Source organism: Nanorana parkeri, unplaced genomic scaffold (genome assembly GCF_000935625.1).
Source record: "Nanorana parkeri isolate BGI_ZX_2015 unplaced genomic scaffold, ASM93562v1 scaffold78, whole genome shotgun sequence".
Lineage (NCBI taxonomy): Eukaryota > Metazoa > Chordata > Amphibia > Anura > Dicroglossidae > Nanorana > Nanorana parkeri.
This window is the reverse complement of record NW_017306346.1, coordinates 2,538,894-2,550,689: the sequence shown is the minus strand read 5'-3', so window position 1 is coordinate 2,550,689 and position 11,796 is coordinate 2,538,894. Positions and strand designations below refer to the sequence as shown.

At 47.0% G+C, this 11,796-nt stretch overlaps 1 protein-coding gene across 2 annotated transcripts in view; it reads left to right on the top strand.

Moving 5' to 3' along the window:
- Nucleotides 1–8,226: 8,226 nt before the first annotated feature.
- The window catches only part of SLC20A2 (solute carrier family 20 member 2), a 43,267-nt gene continuing 39,697 nt past the window's right edge, over nt 8,227–11,796 (top strand). Inside the window, exon 1 of one of the 2 annotated variants that reach the window (XM_018576856.1) lies at nt 8,227–8,375. The gene's annotated coding sequence lies outside the window, so the exon portion shown is untranslated. The remainder of the gene's footprint in view (nt 8,376–11,796) is intronic. The other variant, XM_018576854.1, reaches the window with a different exon arrangement.

Below are 11,796 nucleotides of genomic sequence, written 5' to 3'. Positions count from 1 at the left end.
GCTCTAATTTTCACATCATGTTCCTTCCATTCATTTTAAGTTTTCTGATCAAAGCTGGTACTGCCAACCAATGCTATGGTCTCTCCACCTTCTTTCAGTGTCCCATGGAGACACCCTTGAGTGCGTCCCCCAGCATGCGTACATTGTCTATCACTGTGAGTTTTTAAACCACTCCTCCCCCATCCTGTAACCTCAACTGCGTATGCGTTTCTGCCCCAACTGTGTGCTCAGTGCACACCCAGACCCTCTGGGAAGCTGTGGCTGGGACCAAGCAGCAGATGAAAGAGATTTGGAAGTGTTTGTCCATGCTGTATAATTTACAAATGTTGGAGCATGCCACACTGCTTGCTAGCTGTAAATAAATATATAAAACAGCTGAGAGTTTAGTGCCACTTTAACTTCCTGCTTGAGAAGACCCATATGCCCTGAGAGCAGGGTGACCGGTCTCCCCGATTCTCCACCTGCAGTACTGGACAGGAAGTGCTGAAGTCACCATGTAAGCGCTGCTAGGGCTTAAAAGAGATTAATTTACAAAAGCACAGCTTTTTATCTTCCTACCCAGCACTCACACGCCATTTCTGCACCCACAATTTTGTGTACCGCAGTTCTCAGATGCCAAAGATTTGGGGTCACTGAAAGAGCAATTTGAGTGGGGACTGTTCTGCAGCTTTGTTAGATGGGGGGGGGGAGGCATAGAGGAAGCAAAATTTTCTTTCTCCCATTCAATGACAGCAGCTCACAGAGGGTTTTTTTTCCCCTCTGTCCCCGCTGCAACCACTTTGCAGTCTGTGTAGTATAACCTTAAATGTGCTGTTTTTTAATACTGTAATTGTATCCGACAATTCCAGATTAAACAGATGCACACTGACATCTGCAGCCTGTAAGCTTTTCTTGAATTAAAGTATCCAGTCTGTATGTGATCACTCTTTCATAGTTCATAGCTAGGTTTTACAGCTTGTACATGGTTTTGGCTTCTAGCTGTCTACATGCAAATGTAGATTAACATTCTCTGAGCATTAGCATTGTGCTAGGAAACAGAAAAGAGTTAAAGGTGTTTATGTAGAAAATGTATCCTTTCATCATTGGGCAGAGAATTTATGAGACAACCCAGATAGTACAAACACACAATTTCCCTTCATGAAACACATATTTTCTTCTCTTATTAGAAACATTGCCAAGTTGTATTGCTTGGCAAGCTTCATTCATAACCAGCTGAATTTGAATTCAATTCCTTGCCTAGTGATAAGCTTTAAAGCAACAGCCCAAACAGCGGAGCTGAGAATGAATGATACTGAACAGAAACATGACCACTGAAAATTGTTTCTACAGAATGCTTTTTTTTTCATTCACTAACATGAAAACAACTGCTAGTTTAGTCCGCTTATGAAAACATCTTAAAGGAGAACTATGAGGGTCAGGGCTTTTCCCCATAGTTCTCCTCAGGGTAACGGGAGGACACAAACTAGCGTCCTCCCGTCACCCTAAGCTCAGTATACCGCGATATACTGAGACGCCGCAGCCGGAGCGGATCCCGACATCGAGATCCGCCCAACTGCGTGAGTGACAGCTGGCTCTGCCTATCTGGAGGCAGAGCCAGCTGTACCTGCCCCCTCCCGTTCCGCCAGTCAGCGCTGGTGGATCAGAGGGGGGAATCCATCCCCTCTGAGAGCGTGACAGGATTGAGAAGTGAGCGAACACCGGCATGTGTTTGCTCACCTCCCGATCTACTGAGCCGACCTGTGACAGTCTCATTGTCACAGGTCGGCTAGAACTATGAGGTGAGTGAAAAGCACTCACCTCATAGTTCTCCTTTAAGATTGCACATTTTATGAGGTTGTATAAAAACAGTTCCCCACAGGTTTGCAGCCAGTCTTAGAGTTCATGCACATTCACTTATTTTACATAAACCAAACAAACAAACAAACATGCTCTGTCTACAACACAGCGGGTACTAACTGAGATAAGCTAAAGAGGTTGAATTTTTGTTGTACAGTCATAATTAAAATACATCACAAAGCAACACAATTTGTTGTTTTGGTTTTCTTCAGATTTATTCAAAAATTCAATAGAACTTATACTTGGGAAAATGTTACATACACTATATTGCCAAAAGTATTGTGACGCCCCTCCAAATCATTGGATTCAGGTGTTCCAATCACCTTTATGGCCACAGGTGTATAAACCAAGCACCTCGGCATGCAGACGCTTCTACAAACATGTGAAAGAACGAGTCGCGCTCAGGAGATCAGTGAATTTAAGCATGGTACCGTGATAGGTTGCCACCTGTGCAATAAGTCCATCCATGAAATTTCCTTGCTACTAAATATTACACGGTCAACTGTTAGTGGTATTATAACAAAGTGGAAGCAACAGCAACTCAGCCACGAAGTGGTAGGCCACGTAAAATGACAAGAGTGGAATCAGCGCATGCTGAAGCACACAGTGCGCAGAAGTCACCAACTGTCTGCAGAGTCAATAGCTACAAACCTCCAAACTTCGTGTGGCCTTCAGATTGGCACAACAGTGCGTAGAGAGCTTCATGGAATGGGTTTCCATGGCTGAGCAGCTGCAGCCAAGCCTTACATCACCAAGTGCGATGCAAAGCGTCGGATGCAGTGGTGTGAAGCACGCCGCCACTGGACTCTAGAGAAGTGGAGACGTGTTCTCTGGAGTGACGAATCATGCTTCTCTATCTGGCAATCCGATGGACGTGTCTGGGTTTGGCGTTTGCCAGGAGAACGGTACTTGCCTGACTGCATTGTGCCAAGTGTAAAGTTTGGTGGAGGGGGGATTTTGGTGTGGGGTTGTTTTTCAGCGGTTGGGTTTGGCCCCTTACTTCCAGTGAAGGGAACTCTTAAGGCATCAGCATACCAAGACATTTTGGACAATTTTATGCTCCCAACTTTGTGGGAACAGTTTGGAGCTGGCCCCTTCTTGTTCCAACATGACTGCGCACCAGTGCACAAAGCAAGGTCCATAAAGACATGGATGAGAGAGTTTGGTTTGGAGGAACTTGACTGGCCTGCACAGAGTCCTGACCTCAACCCGATAGAACACCTTTGGGATGAATTAGAGTGGAGACTGCAAGCCAGGCTTTCTTGTCCAACATCAGTACCTGACCTCATAAATGCGCTTCTCAAAGGTTTGTTCTTAAGTTGAATTTGTATGCAAGTTGGAACAGGTACATTTTTAAGGGTAACTCCAGACAAATGTTTTCTTTTTTTGGATTGCATAGAGAAGGGTTTACCTCCTGTAATGTTTGTTTTGCTGTGTGTGCCCCTGTTCAGAAGATTTCAATTCACTTTCTGTCCCTCTGACAATTGGATTTTGAAAATGTTGGGTTGTCGTGGAAACAAGGATTGGTGATAAAGCTTCAGTGGAGCCATCTTTTTCCCATGATAACTCTTACAGGAGTGAATTTCCATTCCTAGGGGTAGATTTCCTCTCACTTCCTGTTGCCTCAAAGACAGTAAGTGAGATTAAATCTTTCTAATGAGGATACAGACAACAGTAATAACCTCATAGTTACATAGTACATAGTATTTGAGGTTGAATAAAGACATTAGTCCATCAAGTCCAACCTATTAGGATCTCATTCTAGGAGTACCTGTACCCCTGTATATTACGGTCCCTTAAGAAATCGTCCAAAAGTTTCTTGAACAATTCCACATTCTTTGCTGAAATCACTGTCTGTGGCAGTGAGTGACAGACCCTAACTGATCTTACTGTGAAGATATTTGTTCCCAAGCCCTGTGTGAGCAAGCTCAAAATGAGTGATGCACTAGTTTATAATACACCTGAGCTAAATTAACCCCTCCCCCTAACAAGAGAACTGCAACCAAAAATCAATATATCCCAAACAGTTCAAATCCAATGTTTTAACGCCACATAGCTACCAGGCACTTTGTTCCCAAGCCCTGAGTGACCCGGAAGAAGAGGTGGGCACTTCCGTCTGCATGTCTGAGGCCTGGTTCACACCTGTACGTTTTGTAGCGCGTTCAACGCTCTACAAAACGCTCAAACACTAAAATCCCATTGTTTTCTATGGGTATGGTTCACACCTTTCTGTATTTTCAGCCCGTCTGAACGCGCTACAAAACGGCCTACGCCCAAAGAAGTACATGTACTTCTTTGGGGAGTTTTGGACTCGCGTTTCCATTGGGATACAGCCAAGTAGCCCTCGGAAACGGGTGTTTGTCGCATGTTTTTTTTACCGTGAATCGCGGTAAAAACGTGTGACGCGAAACGCGCGACAACGCGCATATTCAATACGCCTAGGTGTGAACCCAGCCTAACATGAGCCAACTTCCTGTAATGTACATAAAGCACTATGAACCAGACCCAAAAAGGCGGGTACTCCTCGTCAGCACGAGCGCAGTAGCATTACAACTACCCCTGCTGTACAGTAATAGCCTCCGTTTGTAAGTAGGAGTCGTATGCAAGTCGGATGTATGTAACTCGGGGACTGCCTGTATACTCTATAGCTTGCATTTTAAACACCAACCCATCCCTGCACTCTAATCTCTTGACAAAATCATTCCCCTTATCACTACTTCACACTCTTGTCCAGCATGTTTTATTATATATTGTTGAACACTCTTTAACAGTCACTGCACTGAAACTGTACAGAGGGCCCTAGACCCAAAATATATAAGGATGAAAGTTATATATATTGCTTAGCATGGCACTAATATGAAAACAGTCTAGCATTGATACTGCAGTCCCTGCACCCCTATCCACGGGAGCAGTAAGGCTGGGTTCACACCTGGGCGTTACTATAGGCGCGTTCTATCAGCTCGTTTTTTAGTTCAGTGAAACGCGCATTAAACGCTGGTTTTTATACCTCCCTGGCGGTATGATTTATTTTTTTCTCTATCTTTTTTTCTTTTAAAATGCCCGCCGGTTCCGCCCCCTGCGACGCGGACGCTCGCAGGGGACGGAACGCGGAAGGCGGCAGCGGCCGGAGGACACAGCGGGGATCACGGACAAGGTAAGACCTACGCTGTATTCCCGAGTGTAGCTCGGGGTTACCGCTTTGTTAACCCCGAGCCACACTCTGGAAAACCAATGGATATCGGAAATACGTCCCAAAAGAAGCTCCTGTACTAGTTTGGGCGTTTTCAGCGCGTCAAAACGCACTGAAATACGCCCAGGTGGGAACCATGCCCATAGGAAATTATGGGATTTCACTGCTTGAGCGTTTTTCAGCGCTTCGATCAGCGCTGAAAAACGCCCAGGTGTGAACCCAGCCTTAGGGTTTGTTTGAATTAGCAGAATTATTTTATTGTATTTAAACCAATTTTATATGCTTGTTACTTATAGTCTGTCCAAAACATCCTAATTTGACCTATATATTTAGACTACAGGCTCTTGTGCTTTCAGAAAATATTTCATTCTGAGGGGGATTTAACTAATCTTCATGCCTAAACTTTGTGCCTTAACGTGTGCAAAAACGGCTCTGGCAGCAAAAAGGTCATGGAAACCTGTAGAGGGGGGGAGGCGGCGCACGTATCTTAATGTTACACAAGCGCTCGGCCGGCTATAGAGCCGGCCGAACGCTTGTATGGAACAGCCGGTAACAGCTGTTTACATTCTCAGCAGGATTGAGAAATCACGTACATGCATGTCCACCAGCTGGGTAGAGGTTGCCGTCCAGTGCTCTCGGATGGATGCTGTGGGGTATGTATGTGGTAGGTGAGCTATATGGTATGCAGCCCTAAGAAACAGGAGGAGATGCCTGTAGACAGTACAATAATAAAAACACACACAAGGGCGCAATAACCTTGATGGAGTATATTTTGGAGACTCCCTGTCTCTGTGTCAAGAAGGGGGGAAAAAAGGGGATGGTGCACTTACATTTTAATCCAGGAACTGGACAAAGGGTGGCCTTAATGGAGGATCGAGTGGACCAGTGTGTGTTGTTGCTCCACGATGCTGGTGGGCACTTTCTGGCCGTATACCAGCATTGTGGAGCAACGACACACACTGGTCCACTTGAGCCTCCATTAAGGCCACCCTTTGTCCAGTTCCTGGATTTAAATGTAAGTGCACCATCCCCTTTTTTCCCCCCTTCTTGACACAGAGACAGGGAGTCTCCAAAATATACTCCATCAAGGTTATTGCGCCCTTGTGTGTGTTTTTATTGTTATCCCATAGCTCTTTCACCTACCAGCTGCTACAGTACGAACGTGTCCCGTGGTAATATTGCAGCCGGCAGGAGGAACCACAACGCACAGGGGGAGAAGTTTTGTCTAGGAGCCAGATCTGTAGTTCTGCAAAATAGAGAAGATTGGACTTGCCCCCCCCTTAGACAGTTGAAGAGGAACTTCCCCCTTATCTTAAAAATGACAACAAATGCACCTTTCGATATCTACAAACATGTAAATACAGTGCCTTACGAAAGTTATCACCCCTGTTTTATTCCATTACAACCTGCAATTAAAATGTATTTTGGGGGTTTGTACAATGTGATGTACATAACATGCCTCCAACTTTGTAGGTGTACAGTCTGTACTCAACAATGGGGTTGTATACTGTACCCTGCCCTGTGCAATCCATACTAAGGCCTTGTTCACACCAAGCGCGGAGCAGATCCAGACCAGAGCAGGTGCAGACCGGATCAAAACTGCATCCAATGTATTCCTACGGTATTTTGACCTCCAGTTCACATCGCAGACCAGATCCAGAGCAGGTGAAAAAACTGCGGCAAGCACTTTTTTACCTGCTCTGGATCTGCTCTGGAACACATCAAAAACGCAAAAACGCATGCAAGTGCCTGAAAGCCCATGTTAACCACTTGCCGTTCGCCCGTTATAAAAAAAACGGACGGACGGCACTGCAGCATTGGTGGGTTGTCGTCTCCGGACGGCATTTTTTTTCTGCAGGCGCGCACGGGCAGAAAAGACCCGACCAAAGCAAACACCCGGTACCGGGTGTTTCACATATAGACGATCGGCGGCTCCATAGCCCGCCGATCGTCTATATTGTTTTAACCAAAACCGGCCCAGAGCGCATCAAAAACGCATCACAACCCACTGCACTGCGTGTAGCTTACCGGATCTGCTCTGCATTTGGTGTGAACAAGGCCTAAGGGAGCTACTCAAGAGGCTTGAAAATGGGTTGCTCACTAAACACATTGCCTAGCAACCAAAGGCCTGGAAGTGGACACCGAGCTCTGTTCCACAGCCACAAAGACGCTGCTCTGCTGTCATTCTCAGACAAGCTTTCTATATCAGTTCCCTTGCCTTTAGAAGGACTGTGCCTGGATACTAGCCTGACTGCTTGCCATAGCAGGCTTAGTTACATCACCCACAGGTTGGGACAAGTGTACTTTGTTTCCTGTACATGCGAGTTCAATGTTGTTTTCCATGTAATGCACTCAGCTGTGATCATTGCTGTGTTTATTCAGCTTGGAAGCTCAACTTCTAATGCAGTGACTGGCACTGATCAGGTATAGAAAAATGGCAATCATTGCAAAACAAGCCCTTAATGTTCTAGTAGTGGACCTGATGTCATGTTCTCTTGTGTTATACTCAGCAATAGGATTGTAAATGGGTTCACTGCCCTATACATTCTGTACTCAATAGGATTGTATATGGGCTCTCCACCCTGTACATTCTGTACTCACTGGGAATGTATATGGGTACACCCCCCTGTACTCCATGGGACTGTATAAAAGGTACACCACCCTGTACTCAATGGGATTGTATACCGTTCTGTATACTATAAACTCTACACCTGAGCCCTATAGACCCTTCTGTGCATTCTATACTCCACTGCACACCCTCTACTATGCTGTCCATGCTGTTTGCTACCATCTCCCCAGACTGGCACTAGCTCTGCTGCACGGAGTGTGTACACACACAGGACAAGACTCGCTTCATCGCCCACAGGTGTAAGATATCTCACACGCACACAGCACGCTGTGATTTTTACGCCCAGTTGCAAACTCCTACAAGTAGTTCCCGTATGTGTTAACAGGAGACAAGCATGTGACAATGCCTTCTCCCTCCACAGACCCCACCGATGTGTGATGCACGTACTGTGCATCACACATCGGTACAGCGAGTGAACACGTGATCGAACACCTCACATGTAGGTACGCCGTACGACACCCGGGAACATTCCCACACCCCCAATCCTCTCTAGTTCTCGCTCAGTGCGGACTCAAACCTAGCGTGTCACTGCGCACTATCTCACGCGTCCTTCCCCTCTGCGCATTGACGCAATTGCTCGCAAGATGCTGCGCGCTGACGACACCCGCGGGGCGGAGCCCGTGTACGCTCAGCCCCCTTCTCCAACCTCCCGCTGGAATAGTCGGCATTGAGCGGTGGTTGTGGAGGAGCAGCGCTGTGTTTTGTCAGTGATAACCCCAGGTGAGTGAAGGACTCCACGGCTGCGCTTTTCTCTCTCCTCGTGTATAGCTATGTCCGCCGGTTTTCGCTGCCGCCTGCCCTGAGGTAATAGCAGGAGCTGACAATGTTTGCTCTAGGTGTGAGGGAATCCTTTGCGGGCGACCGCTTGTCAGAAGGGAACGCAGCTTATCGCGCCTGGCGTCTCCCATTGGCGGTTGAAGATGTCTGTCAGCGTCCCGTTGTCACTGTTACATCGGCGGACAGCGGACTGACAGCCCGGAGCGCGAGAAGGAGCAGCAGCGGCGTGTCTGTGTCTCATAGCACGAGGAGAAGTGTGACAGGAAATGGACGAGGGAGAGAGAAGACACAAGTATTTACAGAGCCCGGCATTGTATGAATGCTACGGAGTATACATGTTACTCTACCTAGTCAGGCTACTGTTCTGTGTGACCGTGTACAGTAATAGGCTGCTGGTGTACACATCACCGTGTAGTGCTCAGTGCTCACCACATAGTCAGTGTGGGGGATCACACCGTACTAGAGGGAACAGCTGGACTGACAGCCCAGGAAAGGACCACTACTTCACCATTCAGAATGTAGTCAGGCGCAAGGTCTAGGTCATTCATGCTATTCCTGGATCCAGAGTCAGTGTTTTAATAGGGGAACTTCTCTTTGTTGCTAGGTTATCCACAGTAAACATACTCACACACCCAGCAAACCCAGTATTGCTCTGCCTAAATCCGATGCTGCATGCCGGGGCCCATGCCGCCATCTTCCTTCCTTGCGTCATCAGGAGCCGGCTGTCTCTTTGGCCCCTTTAACACGGGCTGACCAGGAGGGGATCTGTGCAGGGACCCCCTTCTGATCAGGGCATTATGGAGCGGATGACACCACAGTGACATCCGTGTACATACAGTTTTCTTTCTCCACCTTGGGATGGAGGATAGAACTGAAACTGCTGGACCCCATGGCAGGCAGTCTATATGGAATTGGATGTAAATGGCCATGTGTCCATTTATATCAAATTACCCCCAATCTGGCATGATCAGGTCTGTATCCCACCCTCTTGTTCATAAATAAAGAATTTGGAAAAATAGTTACCCCCTGATCCGACACGATAATTTCTGGTGAAACGGATCTCTGATCTGTTTGTTTTTCCAGACTTGGCCGGAGTCGGGATAAGAGGATATAAATGGGCACCTGTCCGTTTACACACGGCTGCCCATACACTAACATTGGGCATCTGCTCAGGTCTGCCTGAAAAACTGAGTCGGGCCGCCCATGTGAAAAGAGCCTTTGGGTTCTTGCAGGCGCCCCCCTGACGCAATACCAAGTCCTTCCTCAAGCGCTGTGTATGCTTCAGCTGCTGCATCTTGGGATATGTGACGTGGATATCCCAGAAGGCTTATGAGGCAGGATACATGTCATTCTTGCCTAGGCAAGAATAGATACAAGGGCGGGGTGGAATATGGTGGTGTTTTACATTGTTAACTGGGGGTTACAATAATGCAAAGTGGGTGTTTGGGTGTATGTGTGAAGGACTGCTTTAAACCCCTGTTCACAGTATAGCGTGAGCATTTTCATAATAAAGCATTTTCCTTCAATTGTTCAGGCTTGAATGTTTTTGTTTTAGCCAATGGAAAGCTAGCCGATAGGAAGAGGAGATGGATGTAAAGCTGACCATACATTATGTGCATTTCAGATGGTTCTAGATCAGTGGTTCTCAACCTTTCTAGGGCCGGGACCCCTTGGTAACATTTGCCAAGTTGTGCTGACCCCAACGGTAAAATTTAGGGATGACGCGGCTGCTGCAGCGACATCTGGCAGCGTGGCGGGAGAACTGACACTGCTGCGCTAGGAGAGGGCTGAGGAGGACTCTCACCTAGCACAGCAGAAATCACATAGCGACCCACAGGTTGAGAACCACTGGCGTACTCCGTCAGAAAAAACCAACCATAGGAATGCATAGCTAGATTCCTATTGGCTATATCGTTTTGCAATAGCAAACTAGCTATTGCACCCGCCCTCTGCTGCTATCAGTCACTAGAAGAGGACCTGATGGAGAACTGCAGGTCCCCATTAGCTGATTGGCAGCAGCAGAGGCTATTGCAAAGTGAAATAGCCAATAGGAATCTAGGTATTCATTCCTATGGGTTTTTTCCTGACTTATGGCAGCCCCGATGTCACAAGGAGAAAAAAAAAACAGATCGCAGGGAAAGGTTTACTCTGCTCGATCGAGCAGAGTAAATCTTTCCGGGAAAAGGGTTTTTCTCCCGGGAGGCCGGTAGCTGCTATCTATCAGCGAGAGACTCCCGGGCGACCCCTGGCAAATCGTCATTCTACCTCCAACGGGGTCGCGACCTACAGGTTGAGAACCGCTGTTCTAGATGAACTGGCCAAAATTTGCACAGTGGTTGCCAATATCAGCACCCTTTTGGGTGGTATACCGCAATCAGCCAATGGCTGTCAGAATACAAAAGGAAAGCGGGGATTCCTCGATCAACACACTCATAGCATTGATGGAGGAATCTTTTATTTTTTTTCATTAAGCCCCTAGGTATGTATGTCTAGCTTTAGGCCCCATATGGCGGGTACAGATCAGTGCAGATTTTTAAAAGGCGGTTTTCGGCGATTTGAAATGGCGTTTCAGAGCTAAAACGCAATTAAAAACTCCCCAAACCGTGCTGGAGGAAAAAACTTAAATGACCAGATCCCATGTCGGTCTATGGGGAATCATGTGTCTGTTTACATCAGATTACCCCCGATTCGGCACAATCAGGTCCATTGAAATAGAACAATGTCTGGCTGGGGGTGAGCTGATGTGAACAGATGCCCATTCGTTTAGACCCGGCTTCCTATAGACTTTGAGCATTCGATCGGGTCCGCCTGAAAGACTGACCATTGGACCACTCATCTGAATGGGGCCTTTATGTGTTGGTTTGGTTTTAAGTTATTTCATACATTTAGTTATAAAAGCCAACCAACAGCAGTGAAAATGACATATTTGTGCACTCAGTCTTTGTGGGGTTTGCTTGCTGTGGCTGTGTCGCATCCACTGATATCGTCCTTGGTTTTTGACAGTCGGGTAAAAGCTGTGCTTCAGGCAGATTTTTTTTTTTAACAAAACCATTGAAGCAGGGCTGTACAAACCCCAGGAGCCAGGTAGCCATTGCTTCCTTAGGCCTGGTTCACACCTGGGCGTTTTGTAGCACGTTCGAACGCTCTGCATAACGCTCAAACACCGTAATCCCATTATTTCCTATGGGTATGGTTCACACCTGGGCGTGTTACAGGCCGTATGAACGCGCTACAAAACGCCCTACGCCCAAAGAAGTACATGAACTTCTTTGGGGCGTTTTTGTCGCGCGTTTCCATTGGGATACAGCCAAGTAGCTCGTGACAAACGCGCATATTCGATACGCCTAGGTGTGAACCCAGCCTA